The sequence below is a fragment of the Onychostoma macrolepis genome, chromosome 16 (assembly GCF_012432095.1).
Source record: "Onychostoma macrolepis isolate SWU-2019 chromosome 16, ASM1243209v1, whole genome shotgun sequence".
Taxonomy (NCBI): Eukaryota; Metazoa; Chordata; class Actinopteri; order Cypriniformes; family Cyprinidae; genus Onychostoma; species Onychostoma macrolepis.
Genome location: NC_081170.1, coordinates 27333562 through 27357149, shown reverse-complemented (window position 1 = coordinate 27357149; position 23588 = coordinate 27333562). Strand labels below are relative to the sequence as shown.

The 23588-nt window shown below is 39.6% G+C and overlaps 1 pseudogene; it reads right to left on the bottom strand.

Moving 5' to 3' along the window:
• Positions 1-18754: 18754 nt before the first annotated feature.
• LOC131522464 (tumor necrosis factor receptor superfamily member 11B-like) lies at positions 18755-22132 on the bottom strand (annotated as a pseudogene).
• Between the last annotated feature and the right edge of the window lie 1456 nt (positions 22133-23588).

Sequence of the window (23588 nt, the reverse complement as noted above, 5' to 3'; positions counted from 1 at the left end):
AAGTTGTGGTTTTTAATGAGAGGCTTAATAACAGCCAATTTGAAGGTTTTGGTGACATATCCTAATGACAATGATGAATTAATAATAGCCAAAAGAGGATCTATGACTTCTGGAAGCAGCTCTTTTAGTAGTTTAGATGGAATCGGGTCTAACATACATGTTGTTGGTTTAGATGATTTAACAAGTTTATACAATTCTTCCTCTCCCACAGTAGAGAATGAGTGGAATTGTTCCTCAGGGGTCTATAGTGCGCTATCTGATGCGATACTGTAGCTGACGGCTGCAGGGATACAATTTTATCTCTGATAGTATCGATCTTGGAAGTGAAGTAGTTCATAAAGTCATTACTGCTATGCTCTTGGGAAATGCCAACACCTGTTGATGCTTGATTTTTCGTTAATTTAGTTACTGTATTGAATAAATACCGGGGTTATGTTTGTTTTCTTCTAGAAGAGACGAAAAGTAATCAGATCTAGCAGTTTTAATGCTTTTCTGTGGGATAGGGTACTTTCCGCCAAGCTAAACGAAATACCTCTAATTTAGTTTTCCTCCAGCTGCGCTCCATTTTCCGGCTGCTCTCTTTAGGGCGAGTGTGCTCATTATACCACGGTGTTGGACTCTTATCCTTAATCTTCCTTAAGCGTAAAGGAGCAACCACATCTAAAGTGCTAGAAAAGAGAGAGTCCATAGTTCCTGTTACATCATCAAGTTGTTCTGAGCTATTGGATATACTGAGGAACTGAGATAAGTCAGGAAGATTATTTATAAAGCAGTCTTTTGTGGTAGAGGTAATGGTTCTACCATATTTGTAACAAGAAGTTGGCTTTACAGCTTTAGCTATATGGAATATACAGGAGACTAGATAATGATCTGAGATATCATCGCTCTGCTGCAAAATTTCAACGCCACTGACATCAATTCCATGTGACAGTATTAAATCTAGAGTATGATTTTGACAATGAGTAGGTCCTGACACGTGTTGTTTAACACCAATTGAGTTTAGAATGTCTATAAATGCTGATCCCAACGAATCTCTGTCATTATCAACATGGATATTAAAATCACCAACGATTAGGACTTTATCTGCAGTCAGCACTAACTCCGATAGAAGATCAGAAAATTCTTTAATAAAGTCTGTATGGTGCCCTGGTGGCCTGTATACAGTAGCCAGTACAAACATCACAGGGATTTATCATTAACACTTGTTTCTTTGGATAACGTTATATGAAGCACCATTACTTCAAACGAATTATACTTGAAACCCAACCTCTGAGAGATACTGAAAATATTTCTATAAATTGTAGCAACACCTCCCCCTTTACCTTTTGGACGCGGTTCATGTTTGTAACAGTAATCTTGGGGTGTAGACTCGTTTAAAGTAATGTAATCATCTTGTTTTAGCCAGGTTTCTGTCAGACAAAGCACATCTAGTTTATGGTCAGTGAACATATCATTTACAAAAAGTGCTTTTGAAGAAAGGGATCTAATATTTAATAAGCCAAGCTTTATCATGTGTTTATCTGTATTATATCGTTTTTATTTGTTGAACATCAATTAAATTGTTACTATTACTTTGGTTTGGATGTTTTCTGTATTTTCTAGTTCGGGGAACAGACACAGTCTCTATAGAGTGATATCTAGGTGAAAAAGTTTCTATGTGCTGAGAGTTAACTGACTTTGGTGACGTGAGGCGGCTAGCAGACGGTCGGTTTAGCCAGTCTGTCTGCTTCCTGACCTGGGCTCCAGTTAGTCAAGTACAAACTCTAAGACTATGTGCCATATTTCTAGAGAGAAGAGCGGCACCACCCCAGGAGGGATGAACACCATCTCTTTTCAACAGGTCAGGTCTGCCCCAAAAATTCTTCCAATTGTCTATAAAGCCTATGTTATTTTGCGGGCACCACTTAGACATCCAGCCATTGAGTGACGACAGTCTGCTATGAATCTCATCACCACGGTAAGCAGGGAGCGGACCAGAGCATTGTCTGACATCGTACTTGCAAGTTCACACACCTCTTTAACATTATTTTTAGTGATCTCCGACTGGCGAAGTCGAACATCATTAGTGCCGAAGTGGATAACAATCTTACTGAATTTACGTTTAGCATTAGTCAGCACTTTTAAATTTGCCAAGATGTCAGGCGCTCTGGCTCCTGGTAAACAATGGACTATGGTGGCTGGTGTCTCTATTTTCACGTTCCGTACAATAGAATCGCCAATAACTAGAGCACTTTCATCAGGTTTCTCAGTGGGTGCTTCACTGAGTGGGGAGAACTTGTTTGATGTTCTGATCGGAACGGAAGAGTGGCGTTTTGACCCGTGACTATGCCGCCTCACTGTCACCCAGTTGCCCTGCTGCACGGGCTCAACCGAAACCGAACAATGTACAGGACTCCCTGAGCTAGTCGCATCCAAAGCAGTATCTACAGCCCTCACATTCTTACTGTCCTCAACTAAAGTTTGGATGCGTGTCTCTAGTTCTAAAACCTTCTCTGTCAGCCTAACTATTTCCCTGCATTCATCACATGTGAATCCCTCGCTGCTGACAGAGACAGATAAACTATATATGTGGCAAACAGTGCAAACAACAATAGCAGGAGAAGAAGCCATTACTCACCGTGATTGATGAATGATACCAACTTAACTTACCACTTACCACTGTTGTTTGATGAGCTCGTGAAAAACGGAGCGAGGAAAAAATAAAATAATAATAGGCGCGAATAGAAATGCAAATGGAACCGCGAGTGACAAGCTAACGGGCTAACAAGCTGCACTCGCGGTTTTTAAAGGAGAACGATCAAATTAGTTAGATTAGTTTGAAAGATAACACCAGAAATATGGTGGGAATTAAGTTATATATTATCACTTTAGACAAAAGGGATTGAAAGTAAGGTAGAGATTCAATAAAAAGCGAAGGTACACGGAGCTACAAACACAAACCTCTCAGCAGCACAACAGACTGAAGCAATCGAACTCAGAGAACTCAGAGCAATAGGTCTGAGTTTCCAAGCCACATCGCTTCAATCCCAGTATACATTTACCCAACTATTATCAAAAGTATTTCTAAATAAATACAACAAAACATTTCTTGCGACCTTACGTGAAGTATTATGTAGCATCAGAACGAGTCAGATAAAAACTAAGATTCGATCAGGACATCGAAACATGAGGAGCCGAAATTCCAGGAGAACATGACAACGTCGTAAAGATGCCTATCTCCGACCTCTGGAGCAAGCCTAACCAACAAGCCTCTTCCAGAACAGTTTGCAACATTAAGACAAAAGAACACTTATTGATAAGTTTTCAACGCAGGAAGGAGATCGTCAAATTTGGGGTAAATAATCAAGATTAATGGTCAAAGAGATGGCCATCACATGTGTTCCACGAGAGAAATCACAAGCTTCTTTAGATTGACTCTTCCCCCACACACAGAAGACAAAGAACTAGAGGGAAATCCTTCTGTCCAAAGAACATGTCTTTTGGTCCCCACAGATCTACACAGAGACTTTCTTTTTCATATACATATAAAATCATCCTAAAAGGAACTTTTCTAGGCATAACACTATATTATGTATGTAACCACACATTAGACTATCATGTTTTAAGCACATATTATGTATGTCTTTCTAATAACTATTGAATGACTTTAAGGTTAGTCGTGTTTGGTATGTATGAGTTTGACATTTCTAGCTTGAAACGTTTCTTCCAACTGATTCTTTGTCAAATGTATCATATTCTGGTTATAGAAATCACATCCAAAATTATACTTTGCAAGAGTGTGTAAAATTCAGACCATGTGACTGATAACATGCTGATTTATGATGGAAGGAACAACCCTAGCTAAGATAATAGCCTATCTAATTGGTCAAGACACCAGATGGGATGTGTCCAAAAAGCCGAGTTTAAAACCTCAGGACACCATCAAATCGCCCCTTCTTCTCTCTCAGCCTTCTTCTTCTCGCCACCGCGTTTTGATGGTGTTTTAGCGCTCTTTGAGCGTGCTCTGGCCTACAGGCCAGTGGCTACTTAACACCACGATGAGAAGAAAAACCACCTAGTCTCGTTACTCATTTTATTCTTTTACTTTAGTTTCTTTTCTTTCCGTTGAGTCTCGTGTTCAAAAGTTAAGTTTGCCGCAAAGTCCAGCTCCGACTGCACCCACTTCAAACTTCAACCAGCAACGGACTCCACGACCATCCTCAGCCAACGCCCAACCATTGGCTTCCCAAGACATCACTTCAAAGACTACTGAACTTCCAGCCAATCACCAACTCGGGAAAACCCCTTTCCTGCAACGACGACGAAGACAGAAGGGAATCCCTGTAACACAAGGCAACGCAAGTAAAACAACTCCAGATTCTAACTGAACTGGTGCATGTAATATAAATTTTAGCCTCATTGAGAAACTCAGTGCGAGGGTTAATTAAGTGATTGATGGTTTGTTCAGGTCTATGCAATAGCACATATTGCTATAAACTTGGGATTTCACATTCTCATTCTCTAAACTCATCCTTTCTCTCTTTCTGCAACGTGTGAATGTGTGAATGCGTGTGTTCATGTTAGATTAGTTTGTCTTAGGTTTATATAAATAAAGTCTTATTTATATTCAAAAGAGAAGTATCTTGTGTTTTGTGCTTACAAGTTAATGTCTTAATCTGCCGATCTTGTTACTGTGCTTATTAATAATGTTTTCACTATATTTTGGATTTTAATATCCAGTGCAGAGTTGATGTTTCAGGTGCCTCCGGACCAGGACCAGCAGATTAAAGAACAGTTTCTTCCCCAGAGCTGTCTCTTTACTGAACTCTAACCCCCGTTGATCCACTTCCTCATATATTATTAACTCTTCTCTCCTACCTCACATCTGCCTTATTTGCACTACTGAATGTAAATTTTTATTACAGTAACAACTGTTTACTTTTGTATCTTGCACTACCATACCTAAATTGGACTATGCTCATTTGCACTGCCGACTGTTGTTTACATTATCAATGTTTACATTAACATTTTGCACCGTATGTCTAATTGTAATATGCAATCACTTCCACTGCACTTTTACACCTTGTTTATAGTAATAGCCATCTGTATATATATTATATTGATAGTACATATGACCTGTAAATTCTGTTTATAGTAATAGCCATCTGTATATTTATTCACTATACATATTCACCTGTAAATTCTGTTTATATTAATAACCATCTTTCTATATATATTTATACATATATTCAGTACATATCCTTGTCCTGCACTCATTCAACCATTGTATATCCTGCACTTGCTGCTATTGCACTTCTGGTTAGACCTAAACTGCATTTCGTTGCCCTGTACCTGTACTTGTGTAATGACAATAAAGTTGAATCTAATCTAATCTAATCTAATGTTATACGGCTCGTTAAGTGAATCGCTGCCGACTCAGTGATCAGCCGCTGTATGAAAGCCCAACGACGCCACCCAGTGGTGTAGTTATGTCTATAACTTCAATACTTGGACAAAGCTTAACAAATCAAGACATGTCCAGACAAGTGTCAGGAGACAGTCTATATGTATGGGTGGAGCGATTGACTTGTTCATTGTGCAAGAAAATGGACTACTGCATGTTTGTTTCTTCTGTGAGTGATTGATTAAAAAGTAAGTTATCTGTTTTGCATTCTATGCTGGTCAATCTGAAAGGCCTTTTTTTTCTACATTCTGTTATCATCACCTGTAAACTTTACTAGTTCAAATAATGACTTGAATAGAGTGTATAATTCGCGGGAGTTGCATGCTGGCTAAGTCTATGCTAAGTTAAATGTTGACACTCGTTTAATACTGCTTAACTGTGCATGTTCTACTGCATAATTTAGATACATAAGCTAAAATTGTACACCTGTTTACGGTATATATCTAAATGATAAACACTTTGCCAAATTAATGCAGATACTTAAATGCCTTTATTACCTGATATTTGATACTGTGATTCACTGTCGCTGTGGATAATGTTCATTTCCTTATGCTAGCCATATGATTGTTTATATTTCATGTTTCATATTGTATACTGTTTTCTCTGTTCATTGTAGACCACACGCACACTCCCATATGCACCTCCTATGGGCAAGCGCCTGTAACCATTCAAACATGCAAGGATAAACCAAATAAAATCCTTAAACTGGGACCTGCTCTCTTGCTTCCGTTTCTCTAACCGGAAACTCCTACCACCATTTCTACTAGTGCCCAACCGACCCTTGAGCATCCCTTAAGCTCGTTCATGGTCCTTCGAGCCGGATCGGTACTTCTGTAGAGATGGATTCTGATCCTGTCAGCGCAGCGGACCCCGTGGTCCGACCCCGCACCCAAAGAGAGTGACATCTCCCAGCCCATCTAGAGGATTATGAAGTCCAGCTCCCTGCACCCCCGCAATCAGCACCGCCTCCAGGTGACACCTCTTCACAGAGACATTCTAGACATTCCTCTAAGTCTATTTCATCTGGTACAGCCTCCAGAGCTACCTCCAGATCAAGACACAGTGCTTCAAGTAGATCTCTAAGACACGCTCTGTCTGACGTCCAAGCTGCAGTGCTGGAAGAGAAATTAAAGGCTCTTGAACTAGAGGAACTACGACGTCAAATTGAAGAGGACGCTACAGCAGACAAGGAATGTCAGAGACTTGACGACCAAGCCAGAGAGGCACTCAAAGCCAGAGAAGCCTTGGCTAAACAGATTGATACACGACGTCGTCTCAAAAAAGCACAAAATGAGCTTGAAGTTGCCAAGCTAGTCACCTCATTCCTTAAACAGGACAACAACAGCAGATCTGGATCACAGTCTAGCATCGCCAGTGACTTAGCTGAAGCAGAACATGGAGTAAGCCCACCTCCACAGAGAGCTGTTACTAATGATATTTTAATATCGTATGCCCAGGAAGTGCACAGATCTTCCTCGCCACAACCTGTGTTTTTTACCACCGAAGCATCAGTATTGCTTCCTCCAGCCCCACAGGTGAGGCAGTCTATATCCAGTGTGCAGGACTTTACTCCTGAGGTGCGCCATCCAAATGTAGTGACATGGTCATCGCCTCCACGGGCAACAGCTTGACCTTGTTGACCTCAGACCTTGGAACAGTTTTCACAGGTCCATCAACCATTTACCCAGCTACCGTTACAGTGCAGCCAACCCCTCCTGTCACGACGGTAACTTACCAACAGACACCGGCTGTCAGTGTGCCTCCTTCAGTAGCTTCACCTCCAGACCCTGCAACCTCAGGGGTTTCTGTCCTTCCTCAGCCACGCCAAGTACTGTATCCTCACACTCAAGTGGCATTCCCGGCCCATTATTCAGTTCCAGCTCATGCCCTCCCAGCTCAAGCAGCAATCTATGTACCCCAAGCCCAGTCACCCGGACTAGAGATGCTAGCTGCTTCTGCTTATGGTATCCCAAAACCTGTCATACCCTCCTTTGAAAGTGGACGTGAAAGTGACTTTGCCCTGTTCAAAATGGCATTGGACAATCTGATGAACAATCAACAGCACTTAAGTGAACAGTACAAATATCAAGTGCTTCTAGGGCATTTAAAGCTTCCCAGTGCTATCCAGCTTGCCAAGGCATACATGCATGATCCCCGGCCGTACACAGCTGCATTACAAGCGCTGCAAGATAAATATGGACAACCACGCCAACTAGTCCAATGTGAGTTAGGTACCATATTGAACGCTCCCGCTGTAAAGTTTGGAGACGCTGAAGCTTTCGACGACTTCGCCTTAGCCATCCATTCATTGGTAGGGATGCTCCGGACTCTAGAAGGCCCAAATGGCTATGAGTTAAGGTGTGGATCACATGTTGATCGCCTTCTGAGCAAAATGCCACCATCGTATCGTGACAGCTTTGTTGAGTACTGTTTTAGCCATGGCATTCTCCTGACTGGCACAGACCGTACCTACACCCTGCCAGATTTCTCTGCTTGGTTACAGCTGAAGTCTCAGGCTAAGCGCATTTCAAACAGGGCAGCAGCACTCTACCAAAGTCAGGCAGCTAGGATAACCAAGAAGGATTCACACCCACCTTCTCGACCCAAGGACAGATCCACTTCGATCCTTTACTCAACAAACAGTACCTCACCTGTTCAAGGACAAGCAAGAGTTCAGACTCCCAAGTTCCAACCATACTGCCCATACTGCAACAATAAGGACCATTTTCTAAATTCTTGCTCAAAATTCAAGCTTCTGACAACAGAGCAAATCTTGCAGTGGATAACGGAAGGAAAACGGTGTTGGAAATGTGGAAGATCACATCCTGCAGACAACTGTAGCTCTGAAGCGAGCTTGCAAGACTTGCAAAGAACTGCATCTCACCATTCTCCATGAAGCAGCTCAGCAGACACAACAGAGTGTTCTTCTACTCAATGTTCCCCCTACCCAGGTTTACTTGGATCGTCCCAACCGGTCTCCAAAGGTGATGCTGAAGGTAGTCAAGGTTCTACTCCACCACAGAGATAGAACCATGGAGACATATGCAGTGTTAGATGATGGCTCCGAGCGTAGCATTGTATTACCGCAGGCTGTGAAACAGTTAAACCTTACTGCAGCACCTGAAACGCTCACCCTACGTACAATACGTCAGGATGTACTTCACTTGAATGGAGCATCGGTTTCCTTCTCTGTGTCCCCGTTAAACAGGCCAACTAGAAAGTTCGAGATTAATCATGCCTTCACAGCAGAGAACCTGAGACTGTCTGAACACTCTTATCCAATAGCTGCTCTCCAACGCAAATATGCCCATCTCCAGTCCTTGCCATTGCCACAGATCGAGCGAGCACAACCCTTGTTACTCATTGGGTCAGACATGCCTCATTTACTTGTGCCAGTCCAGCCCATACGAATGGGACCTCCTAATGCACCCATAGCTGTTCACACCAGACTCGGTTGGACTCTCCAAGGCCCTACTGGGTACAGCCTAACTATCCCTTGTGACCAACAATGCCTGAACATCACTGTAGATGGTCAGAATGCCGAGCTACTCAAGAACGTTGAGCGTCTTTGGCAGATTGACACCCTACCCTATATTAACGAAACAGTAGTCACTCGTTCTAAACAGGACCAACATGCTCTCACACTACTTCAAACTCGCACTACCAGGGTAGAGATTGACGGCATTCTACGATACGCCACTCCTTTGCTCAAACGACCAAATGCTATCACCCTTAAAGCCCCAAAGGAAGCAGCACTGGCGTCCCTTCGCAGCACAGAACGGAGACTCGCCAAAGACCTGAACCTGTCTGAAGCATACTGCACTGAGATGGACAAACTAGAGAAGGCTGGCTATGTGGCAGAAATCTCCGATCAGGAAGCTGAGAAGTCAGCTGAATCCTGGTACATTCCACACCATATGGTGAGACACAATGGCAAGAACAGAATTGTGTTTAACTGTTCTTTCCGGTATCAGGGTCAGTCATTAAATGAGCACCTCATTCCGGGTCCTATACTTGGTCCATCTCTGCTTGGAGTTTTGCTTCGGTTCAGGCAGCACACCGTGGCCGTGAGCGCCGATGTGAAAGGTATGTTTCACCAGGTTCGCCTACTGCCAGATGACAAGGCGATTCTGCGCTTCCTGTGGAGAAACATGCAAAGGACTGAGCAGCAAAGATCTATGAGTGGCAGGTCCTGCCCTTTGGCACAACGTGCAGTCCTTGTTGTGCTATATATGCACTGCAACGAATAGCCCATGACAACGGTGAAATTGATCCCACTCTGGCTGAAACAGTCACCCAATCATTTTACGTAGACAATTGTCTTCAAAGTACACAAACAACTGAAAAGGCCAGATCTCTTGTAGATGGCCTACGGCAATTGCTGCTTTGTGGAGGGTTCAATCTTCGCCAATGGGCCAGTAACAAACCGGAAGTAATTGAACACCTTCCGACAGAAGCAAGGTCACAAAGCAGTGAGCTATGGTTATCTCAAAAGAGCCCAGATCTTTTGGAGGGCACACTTGGATTGAGATGGGACTGTCTCCGTGATTCCCTAGGATACCGGCCTCGCCAAGTGGAATGTCCCAAGCCAACTTTGAGAAATATCTACAAGGTATTAACATCACAGTATGACCCTCTCGGGTACCTAATTCCGTTCACCACCCAGGCCAAGATACTCGTTCAGGACCTCTGGAAAATTCACCTGGGATGGGATGACCTCATCGAGTCTGACAGCCTACGTAACAGATGGCAAACTTGGGTACAGGAACTGCCCAATTTGGAACAGGTTGAGATCCCCAGATGCTACACTCCATTTCAAGTGCATGAGGAAACGTTCACCAGAGACCTGCACATCTTCTGTGATGCATCTGAAAGAGCATATGGCTCAGTATCATATCTACGCACAGAAGACAAGAATGGCCATATACACACTTCATTTGTGTTGGCTCGTTCACGTGTAACACCCAGGAAACAAATGTCTATGCCACGACTTGAACTGAGTGCAGCACTTACTGGAGCGCAGATGGCCAAAGTCCTCCAAAAGGAGCTCACCGTCACCATCAGGCAAGTCATTCTATGGTCAGATTCTACTACCGTCCTTCGCTGGCTGCTGTCTGACTCCTGCAGGTATAAGGTCTTCGTAGGCACTCGAGTCGCTGAAATTCAGTCCATCACCAACGCCAATTCCTGGAGGTATGTGGATTCAGGAAAGAATGTAGCAGATGACCTAACCCGTGGGAAATCTTTAAAGGAGTTAACACAATCATGCCGCTGGGCTAATGGACCGGACTTCTTGCATCAATCAGAAGCCTCCTGGCCAACCATGCCGGCTGCTGACCCTGAACTGGATACTGAAGGAAAGAAATCCGCACTCTGCCTGCACCTAGGTACTATTCTTGATGTTCAACTCCCAGACACGAATCAGTATAACACCTGGAAGGACTTGGTAAAAGCCACAGTGGCGTGCCTACACGGGGCGGCTCAGCCTTCCACCCAGGCAGATGAAGCCAAGCATTATTTTGAAGCAGAGCAGCTCCTCCTTCAACAATCCCAAAGGGATTCATTTTCAGAGGAGGTCAAGGCTCTCTTATCAAACCGACCCTTACCATCTAATAGCCGGTTAATGTCCCTGTCTCCCGAATATGATGAAGATGCTGGACTAATTAGGGTTGGAGGGAGACTACGTCATGCTGAACACATAGACCTTAATGCTCTACATCCCATAGTTCTTGACCCTCATCAACAAATAACCAAACTCCTTATTAAGGAATATGATGCCAACCTCCTTCACCCTGGGCCAGAACGAGTCCTTGCAGAGCTCAGACGTCGCTATTGGATTTTGAGAGGTAGAGCAGCCATCAAAACCCATCAACTTGCATGTGTGGAATGTCAAAAGTGGCGGGCCCAACCCAAGATCCCTATGATGGCAGATCTCCCACTAGCTCGTCTTAGGCTTTACAAGCCCCCTTTCTATTCCACTGGAATGGACTGTTTTGGTCCATTCACAGTAAAAATGGGACGACGAACTGAAAAAAGATGGGGAATAGTCTTCAAATGTATGACCTCCCGATGCCTTCATCTGGATCTACTCGAGAGTCTGGACACCGATGCCTTCTTGATGTCTCTACGGAGATTTATCGCTAGAAGGGGCAAGCCCTTGGAGCTCTTTTCAGATAATGGCACCAACTTTACGGGAGGGAACAGAGAGATCAAAGATGCATATGAAGCTATGGCACCCCAACTCAAAGAGCAATTAGCTGAACAGAAAATCTCCTTCAGATTTATACCTCCCAGCGCTCCACATTTTGGTGGTATTTGGGAGAGGGAAGTCAAATCAGTAAAACAAGCCTTGAAAGTCATTCTAAAGGAACAGACAGTCCCTGAAACTGTCCTCCGCACTGTTCTTATTGAAGTGGAGGGCATCATGAATGCCAAGCCTTTAGGCTATGTATCATCCGATATTGCCGATCCAGACCCAATCACACCTAGCATCCTGCTCATGGGACGCCATGACTCCTCCCTCCCACAAGTGATGTATGACTCCAGCAATCTTCTAGGAACCAGGAGATGGAGACATAGTCAGGTACTTGCGGACCAGTTCTGGGCCAGATTTATTCATCTCTACCTGCCAAGTCTCCAGGAAAGACAAAAGTGGCAAAAGGACAACGACCAGCTCAGGGTCGACCAGGTAGTACTCATCATGGACCCTCAACTTCCACGAGCCCTCTGGCCAGCAGGCAAGGTGACCCGTACCTTCCCCGGGCCTGACGGACGGATAAGGACAGTTGCAGTTCAGGTTCAGGACCGAACTTATGTCAGACCGGTGGCACGGCTAATCCCACTTCCCAAACTTGAGGAAGACAACAGCTCTAATCCCGCCACGAAAGTAGGGCTTACTCACATGTACAAATGTCCCGAGTGACATTTGGGGGCGGCTATGTATGAAAGCCCAACGACACCACCCAGTGGTGTAGTTATGTCTATAACTTCAATACTTGGACAAAGCTTAACAAATCAAGACATGTCCAGACAAGTCAGGAGACAGTCTATATGTATGGGTGGAGCGATTGACTTGTTCATTGTGCAAGAAAATGGACTACTGCATGTTTGTTTCTTCTGTGAGTGATTGATTAAAAAGTAAGTTATCTGTTTTGCATTCTATGCTGGTCAATCTGAAAGGCCTTTTTTTTCTACATTCTGTTATCATCACCTGTAAACTTTACTAGTTCAAATAATGACTTGAATAGAGTGTATAATTCGCGGGAGTTGCATGCTGGCTAAGTCTATGCTAAGTTAAATGTTGACACTCGTTTAATACTGCTTAACTGTGCATGTTCTACTGCATAATTTAGATACATAAGCTAAAATTGTACACCTGTTTACGGTATATATCTAAATGATAAACACTTTGCCAAATTAATGCAGATACTTAAATGCCTTTATTACCTGATATTTGATACTGTGATTCACTGTCGCTGTGGATAATGTTCATTTCCTTATGCTAGCCATATGATTGTTTATATTTCATGTTTCATATTGTATACTGTTTTCTCTGTTCATTGTAGACCACACGCACACTCCCATATGCACCTCCTATGGGCAAGCGCCTGTAACCATTCAAACATGCAAGGATAAACCAAATAAAATCCTTAAACTGGGACCTGCTCTCTTGCTTCCGTTTCTCTAACCGGAAACTCCTACCACCATTTCTACTAGTGCCCAACCGACCCTTGAGCATCCCTTAAGCTCGTTCAGCCGCAGAACAGTGATTCTGTTCAAATTACCTATAAAATCATAAATGATTCCCTTTGAGCTAAATTAAAATTATATTTATGTATCAAACCCTGAAATTATGACAAAATGCATTATAAAGAAGAATTGGACCTGTTCTGCAGCTGCATTAGAGCTAATATTAGCATAATGCTTCATAAGTCAATTTATGAGATTAATAGTACACTTTTACTCAGAACTCACTTCAAACCACCATCGAGTGTTTGTAATAACTTCCTTTTGTGATCACATGTGGAATTTGGTCGTTTACTGTTGTTAAAATATGCTATTTATAGCCTTTTATATCTGCTGCTTAAATTAGCATTTCAGATGTACACATTCATTTAAAAAAAAGATCACATCCAGACCATATCTATTGTAATCGTGTGTTTATTATCTTATATAATCTATAGTGGCTGTTATCAAGTTTATTTCTGCTGTGTAAAAACCTTAACATGTTTGCTCTGCTGAAACTCACGTTGTTTGTGATGTTACAACCGCCTCTCTGTTCTTAAGTTGCCAGGGATACATTCCAAGCATAATACACATTAGTAAAAGGATCTATTTTAATTTTTATTTGTCTATATACACTTTGGGCGGCTGCGGTACATTATAAAAGTAGCCCAAAAAACCGCAAACCACGGCTCTGTAATTTTTCCCGCGACTGTATTTTCAAAATAGCCCACTTGTGCTGCTATCGTTACCCTGGCAACACTGGCTCGCTGTAACCTCATCACACAATGATAGATAACCTTCCGCGCTACGATGACGGGAAGTTGGGGTCAGACCTTATCAAACGATTAATCTACGTTAAAAAAATATTAACGCGTTAAAATTTTTTGATTAATCGCATGTGTTAACACGTTAACGTTGACACCTCTAATATATATATTGTATATGTATATGTATTCGTATTAAACCGTTTGGCATGAGGCTATCGTTTTGGTACACATTACAAACCGAACTATTACTTGGACTATTAGTACAGCATATTATCCTATTAGAGTAGCGTGTGCATGATTCAGTCTATTAAAATGCATTTAGAATGATCACAAAATTCAAGATATGGGGCTGAAAATGTATATATTTACATAATTTCATATAGTTAATCAATATCACAGAAGAGTGCCGTTATTTCTCTCCAAAAAATCAGCGTGATTACAAATGATTTTTACAACAGTTCAATAAGCAAGCAGTTAATTAAGAGACTTACGTTTTAGACAGCATATTGCCTGTTTTTGCTCAATTTCGACAACAAAAATAAATCCAAACACAGCCACAGCACTGTTTTGCGTCTCTGAGCAACATGACAGTGTTTCATTCCTGAATGAATCAACCATTTAAATGATTCGGTTCAATCACAATGACTCACTTATTAACAGTGACTTGCTGCCACCTGCTGGCGGTTTTAATTTCAAATTTAAAGTATCTTTTAATTTAGTAAATTTTCAAACATCGGTTGTCAACGTTTTATGTTTAAAATATCAAAAAATTATTCATGCATTTGTAACTGCAGGTTAAAGCACTACATGTCCCTCTGAGCTGCATTAAACAGTGGGTAAAGGCATCTAAATACCATTTGAATGCAACTTCTATTTCTTCTGCATTGCAAAGATGAATTTTGACTTAATTTACTTGGTAACAGCCAAATGTCTTATTGAAAAAAAAGACTCAAAAGGTGATGCACATTTTTAGAAAAAAATGGCTTTATAAAAGTAAACAATGCCCATAAAAGGTAAAATTAAATTTAAACTTATTGGAAAAGATTAATCTGCTATACATGACAATAGGCAACATCAGCTGAAATACTTTTATATGCTGCTAAGACGACACCCCAGAAGATGGGTCAAGTTTGTTCATCATTTTTCAAAGTAAAAAAAAATAGTTTTAATAAATTTAAAAAAATTAAAAATCAAGGAAATTTCTCTGGCATTTCTTTATTTTTGCTGTATTGAAAACATACTGAACCGTGACACCAATGTACAGTATATATATCCCCCACAGTGCTATAAAAGACTGATCTGTAGTTATCAGGAAAGGTTATTTGCAGTTCTTGCTGTTAAAGGTGGCACAAACAGATTTTAAGTTTAAAGGGGCAATTAGTTTTTCCTCATGGGTGATAGCAGGTGTTGGATAACAATTTTTATTTCATTTAGATATACCCAATATATACAAATCAAAACTCCCTGTTGAAGAATTGCAATAAACGTGTATTTTTATTAGCATATTTGTGCATCTACAGCTGCATATGTTTTTTAATCAATAGAGAACACACCTATAGATTTGATGTTAATATTTAGTTTTAAAAAATGCATTAGTAGAAAAAATTGCAGTGCTTCATTTTGCAGTAAAGTTGAACTGTTTGGTTTAGATAAGCATGTGTTTGGATGGCTGTGCTAATTGTTTTGAGAACAAGTACATTGCATTGGAGAAAAGTGTCAAATCGATTGAGAAAAACTGTAATAATCAAACATATATACAGTACATTTGTAAATATATGTATATGTTTTCTTGTCAACCTGGTCTCATAAAAATACGTACCTCTGCGCACTTTTTGTGCGACACTGTTTTACGTACCTTGCTGCACGTTTCGCTGCAGTTTCAAATAGAAATGTCCACTGAGTGGCGCTAAAACACAGGTTCAATATGTGAACCCTGGCATGTTTTTATTACGTAGATATTGGTACGTATTGCTGTTTTATTACGTTGCTTCAGATACGTATTGCGGCTGTTCAGAATTCAAATATCCAGGGACTGTCGCTAAAGGTTAATGTTCTATCGTGTTGGAAAGATGCCCTACACCAAATCCAGCCCTAAACCTACCCAGTAGTGTTAACAAATGCAAAACTGATATAAAAACGTATTAGCTGATGCAACTGTGCCATTTGAACTTCCTTTTACGCAGATTTTAACTGCTTTGTCAAACCGTAGATACATGGGATTTGACCCGGTGCTTCTCGTCTCCTAAGTCCATCTCCGTACTCCGTGAGCTACCAAACAAACTTGTCATCTATGAAAACCCATAGATATGAAGCTGGATGTGAATGCGATGCTAACGTTCAAAAGCATCAGTTTTCAAATCTCCCAGCATATTAATATTGTTTTGAAGTCATAGCATGATATTATTCAAGTAATTGTGTGAAAATTACGCTTTATTAATCTCAACTCTGTAAATTTGTGTGAAAGTGTTCATTTATTTTGGAAACTGCAGTGATATGTACTTATTGGTACGTATTTCATGTCACGCTAAAAAGTGCACCCAGGTATGTAAATGCTATGAGACTAGGTAGTTTCTTGTTTACTATATTTCAATATCCGTTATGTGAAACAGCTCACAATTATATGTGAAACAGAAACGAATGCTCCAATAGTTATTGTAATAATGAAATTAATCATTATTAGTCAAAAGTGTCTGTCTACAATCAGGAAGCACCAAGTAACAACAAGACTAACCCTGAAACAACCTCGGCAGAAGGCTGGCTCACATGTAACTGCAACTGAGGCCTGTTTCCAGGGGAAAGTCCTGCTGTGAAAATATGACTTTCACTTCTTCCTTAGTTTTTAATTTTAGCATAGGCCTCAGGCCAAAAAAAAAAAAAAAGAGCTCACAAAGGAACAGTGGAAACTAAACATAGAGTTCCCCTGGTGGTTTAAAAAAAAATAATAATGTTAGCTCAATTACACTAGAGAAGGGGACAAAGGGAGACAGAGACAGACATGCAAAAAAGGTAAGAGGAACAAGTCTGATGTGTCACCAAAGGGCACTTTTAATGGCTTAGTGACCTAAGACTCATAATACCTACCAGTTGTACATGTGACTTACAGTTTAAATAATCAGAAACATTCTTGCTTCCATTTATGGTAAGCTAGCTGCTTGAACTCCCTCCTTTCTGCACGAGTGAAATGTGGTACTCTGAACCACTAAAACGATAATGCAAGCCACACTCTGGTGGAACTCCCAAAATGAACCATGGCATTTATAGTGACTCTTTCCTCTGTCAGATCTCTGTCACATGCAGAACTGGAAAAATAATGCTGCATTTTAAGACAGTGTGGCAGTGTGACATCACAAATAAACAGGCAGTGATTTAGTCTTCATGTTCATACATTTTGCTGTACTATATAAATAAGCTTAAGACAGCTATTTAAATAGTTAAATAAAAAATAAAATGTTAAAATAAGAATTTTGGGTAGCACTTTACAATAAGGTAAAGTAGCATCGCGTTCAAAAATGACCAAAGAGTTTCAATATTTTTCCTATTTAAAGCTTGACTCTTCTGTAGTTCTATCGTGTACTAAGACCGGTGGAAAATGAAAAGTTGCGATTTTCTAGGCCGATATGATTAGGAACTAAACTCCCATTCCGGCGTAATAATCAAGGAAGTTTGCTGCCGTAACATGGCCACAGCAGGCACAGTGATATCACACAGCGTATGTGGAAATAGATATGTACATTTCCTGAAGAAAATGTGAGTGGTGCTTGCCGTGGCATATCACTGCGCCTGCTGCGGCCATGTTACGGCAGCAAACTTCCTTGATTATTACACCGGAATGGGAGTATAGTTCCTAATCGTATCTTAGTACATGATAGAACTACAGAAGAGTCAAGTTTTAAATAGGAAAAATATTGAAACTCTTTGGTCATTTTTGAACGCGATGCTTCTGGTCAAATCGGATTCAACGATCTATGCTAAGCTATGCTAAAAGTGCTATCGCCAGACCCGGAGATCGGCTGAATAGATTCCAAAACGGTAAAACTCAATGGTTTCACTTTATTTTGATGGTCCCTTTAACACATTCTATTGACTATAAGTAATGTTGCACCTACATTTTTACTGACTCTCATTAGAATGTTAGTAGTGTATTAGTTGACTGGTAGGGTTAGGGTTAGAATAAATTGACATGTTCTTGCAAAGTTACTTATTGTGTTGGTCTCCCAACAGATATTCTACTGACTATAAGGAGTTAGTAGATATGAAGCAGACAGTCTACTAATACTCTTATGAGAGTTTGTTGACATGACGTAGTTGCAACATTACTTAATGTCAACAGAACGTTCAAAAGGGACCTTCAAAATAAAGTCTTACCAACTCAACTTACTAACTCTGGGGGAGTTGGAGAATGAGACTATTTCCAAAAAAAGTGGAGTGTTCCTTCAATAAATACTGAAGAAGTATTGTTCATTCTTAGTTCATGTTAACTAATGCTGTTAACTAATGAACCTTATTGTAAAGTGTTACCGCATTTTGTTTTATTATTTAGTCATGTAATTCCAAACCCTTTTTTTATTTATTTTTTGGTAACACTAAGCAAATTTGTTAAGAATGTTTATATAACTGTTCCATACAACTCTCTGGAATTCTTGATATTTCTATTTTACTTTGTGTTTAGTAATTGACTAAGGTGGGTGCACCAGAGAATCTTAGCACAAAGTATGCTTGTGTAAATGTCTTTTAATTACTCTGTGCTGTCCTCTGCAGGTCAGAATACCACAATGTAAAAACATTCAAGGGTCCAAGTCGGCTAAAAATTACATATGAATTATGTATGACTTGGAATCGATGACCAATTAGACACTTTATCATCATTCTGGAGATTTTCACATGTTGAGCATATGTTATCATGCCAGCCGGTTCCCCTCAGCACCAACTCAACTCAATTTTTATTTATAGAGCACTTTCAAAGCCATTAAAATGGACCAAAGTGCTGTCCATAATTAATAGAAATGCTAAAATTCATACAAACATGGAATAACAAGACATAACAAAAAGCCAATCCTTCACAATTCTTCAACCCAATTAAACGCCAAAAGCTTGATAGAATAAATAGGTCTTCAAGTCCTTTTTAAAAATGTCCATACTTGACGATGATTTTAAGGATAACGGTAATACGTTCCAGAGTGTAGGAGCCGCCACAGAAAAAGCACGGTCTCCACTACGCCTCAACCGAGACCGCGGAACAGTTAGAAGCATATTTTGAGAGGTACGAAGGGACTGGTAAGGAATTAACATGTCCTTTATATATTCAGGAGCCCGATTGTGCAATGCTTTATAGACAAACATTAACACCTTGTATTGTATTCTATATTTTACAGGCAACCAATGAAGGGATATCAATACAGGCGTTATGTGATCTCGTTTTTTAGTATTTGTCAGAATTCTTGCTGCAGCATTCTGGACATACTGAAGACGGGCAACCAAAGATGCACTTACGCCCAGATAGAGAGCATTGCAATAATCCAACCGTGTAGAAATAAAAGCATGCAAAACAGTCTCCAAGTCATTATTTGAAAGGATAGATTTCAGTTTAGACAATTTTCTTAACTGAAAAAAAGATGTTTTCACCACGCTATTAACTTGCCGATCAAAGCGGATTTCAGAATCAAAAAGTACTCCAAGATTCTTCACATAACTATTATTGGATAGAAGTCCATAACTTTCAATCAGGTCATTTCCAGACATTTTGTTCCCAAACACAATAAACTCAGACTTACTCTCATTTAGTTATTTGCTAGCCATCCCTTTACCTCAGTCATACACTTATAAAAATTAGCAAAAGAAGTACAGCCATCACACTCCAAAGGAAAATACAATTGAAGATCATCAGCATACAAATGATAATTAATGTTATATTGCCTAAAAATTGTCGCCAAGGGTAACATATATAATGAGAATATAGTTGGACCAAGAATTGATCCCTGCGGAACCCCCCAAGTGATTGTTGCAGATGACGAGAAATGATTTCCAATTTTAACTAAGTATGTCCTGTCCTGCAGGTAGGAAGAGAACCACTTAAGGGCTACCCCCTTAATCCCAACATAATCTCTAAAACGTTCTATTAAAATTGCATGATCTAAAGTATCGAAAGCTGCAGTTAAATCCAACATCATTAAGGCAACACTTTTCCCGGAGTCAATACTTAACAAAATATAATTTGTAACCTTTAATAATGCTGATTCAGTGCTATGTTTGGTCCGAATCCAGACTGAAAAGTATCCATTATATTGTTTCCACTCAAAAAATCAACAAGTTGATTATGGACAACTTTCTCTAAAATCTTATTCATAAAAGGTAAATTGGAAATAGGCCTACATTTTTTTAATTCCTGTGAATCCAAATTAATTTTCTTTAAGACTGGTTCAATAACAGCTTGCTTAAACTCTAACGGTACAATGCCATGAAATAAGCTACTGTTTATAATCGATAATATATTGGGACCAGTAGTGTCTATCACCTCCTTAAACAATCGGGACGGAAGAATGTCATGAAGAGAAGTAGTAGGCTTTAAATGCAATATTATATTTTTCAACTGATCTAATGTAATCAATTCAAATTTACTCAAGCAATGAGACAAATTTATTTTGTTAGCTATAGCATTCCCTACACGCATAATGTCCGACCGATAATTTTTATTGATTAACCTTATCAATAAAAAATTCTAAAAAAAAACTCTCACACAAACCCTTAGACGCAATAGGGAAAAATGGAATAGATGGACTCAGTACTTTATCTATGATTGAAAACAATACCTTTGGGCTGTTTGAATTGTGCGATATAATTCGTGAAAAATATGAAGATCTAGCGGCTTTAACAGCATTTTGATAATTTGATAGAGACTCTCTAAAAATTTCATAAGATACCTGCAATTTATCTTTAAGCCACTTACGCTCAGCCTGACGACAAACCCGCCTCATATTCCGAGTCAAATCGTTTATGACATCTCATTTTAAAAGGTGCAACATTATCCAAAATCTCTGAACAGACATGATTAAAAGAGTTTAACAATTCATCAGGTCCTATAGGGTATGACATTGTAGACTCATGATTCAGTAATAAAAGCAGTTGAAAAGGCACTAGGTGTGGAGGTAGTAATAACCCGGGACAAGAATGAAGGGGACTGATAACTGAATGCATTTGTTGCAAAAGACAGATTAAACCTTATAGGCATATGATCCGAGATAGCCGTTTCTTCAACACAGAGATTTTCAATTGTTATCCCCAACGAGAAAACCAAGTCAAGTATATGTCCATGTTCATGTGTAGGTCTAAAGACATATTGGCATAAATTAAAAGAGTCAACTAAATTAAAAAATTCTTTGGCCATGGGTTTACCTGAACAACAGACATGGATATTAAAGTCACCCATAATCAAAATCCTGTTCGCGGATGGAATAACCACAGTTAAAAACTCATCAAGAAAGTTCTTATTATAGCCAGGAGGCCTATATATCAAGGCACAAATCACTGGTGAGGCCAAGTCAATCTTCATCAATTGTGCTTTGAAGCTTGTGAAGCTTTCAACAGGCTGTAAATTGCACTTAATCATGTTATTAAAAATAACAGCCAAGCCACCACATCAAGATTCATCGATTTGCAATTGGTGTGTTTTATGTAAGGCGATGTCGAGGACGTGACTGCAGAAAAGGTGCCTTGCGCACACCTCTCATATTTTGTATCACTGTGTAAGGTACCTATAGACACATTAAAAACGTTTCGCTAACGTAATTTAGAAACAAAAACACAGAAAAACATAATACCCCAGAAACGTCTAAAATACCATTCCACTGGACACCGCATCCATATGGACACTCCACGTGCTTGATGCAGAATTTGGCTTGTCAAAAATAGACTTATTTACACTGGCAAACTCTATTTTTAGTAGCAGAGCATTCTTTCTTAATGTACTCATTTCCTGCGCAGAAAGTGCTGCAATACAGGCATTTCGGTAAGTAGTTCCAGAACTGTGTGAAATGGTCCTCTGGACATGGTAAGCAGGCGGTGTCCTCAGTTGCAGTGCAGTGTTCACTCGTGTGACTTCTTGGGGGCAGCGTGTGCATGTGAATATCTGCCTTGTGACCGGGTCCTCATGCTGGTAAGTGAGGACTTCTACTGTTGATGTGTCAGTGTGTAATAGTAGCATCAGAGAGCCAGCTGATGTTCAACACTGCAATATTTCTACAACATAAAAAAAAAAACAATTGCAGTGTCCATGTAACACTGTTTTATTTTTTTTTCCCCTAACAAAGGTGGAAAACCACAAAATGACTTAAAGTTCATCCAAATAAGTCTTTGCAGCAAATTAGCACAACTTAAAGATTCAATGAACAGTATTACCCACACAAACAACACACCATCAAGGTAACACACTAAAGTAATGCGGTAAACTATATAGTTGTTAACTATATTACAAAATTTAACAATCACTCCAGTATACATAATTAAAAATAAATAAATATGGAATCAACCAATATGGAATCATGGGAAAGACCTTTTCTCCTTAAACATTCAAATAAAATGTCAGTTATGTATATGTATGTTAAATATTACTTTATTAAATACTGCTGTATGTTGTGATTTCTGCTGTAAATTACAGGTAATTAAGGTAATTACGTAAAGGTAATTAATGAACAATTATTTCACAGTATTTTACAATATAATTACATAAATTATCCATCAGATAATTTACATTTAAGCACAATTTTACTGTAGCCTATCATTTTTATATTATTTTTCTGGTAAAAATGACACATTTTTGGTAGCAATTTATTTTTTTTGTCTGATCTATTTATATGTACACTGTACTTACTATAATATTTAGGTATGAACTCTGAATCTAACCCTTAATCTAACCTTAACCCATATTAAGTTCAAGTAGTTACCTAATATTACTCACTACCTTCTTTGCACTGTATGTACAGTGTAAGTACACTGTATGTGAAGTGCATTTGAGCCTTCATTAGTATAATTAATTACTATAATAATGTGCACTTACATTTACAACACAAAATATTTACAAATTGAATTTATGTTCATTAGTATTACTCTACTGTACTTACATAAATATGACCCATTTTACTTTCTCGTTCTGAAAAAAGGAAGAACTAAGGGCTTTCATCTCTTTAAATGTATCCCCACCCACACAGAGGCTGGACTGCTGAGAAGTGTGTGCATGACTACCCAACACCCAAGTAATACATTATGAGGATATAGAGAACCATACGACCATTTTAGATTATCCAGTGAAATTAAAATGTAATTGCCATATTGCTTCCAGTAATATATTATCTTATCAACTAATTAATCTTTATGAATTTGTGATCTATGATTAGGTCTCACATGTTCCACTTAAAACGGTCTAATCTATTTTCTGATATCATAGATGCAAATTCAATTCATGCACAGCTCTTTGTTAAGGTCATTTGACTTCTCAGTGGTAAATATCAGTGAAACCAGAAGCAATGACAGCCATAACATGTGAGAACCATGTGAGAATGAAGAAAAAAAGTCTAACTTTCATTGTCTTATTAATTGACTGTTTAAAATATTTTCTTACAAGAAAAGGAACAGAAGTAAACAGTTAACCTAAAATCTACAAT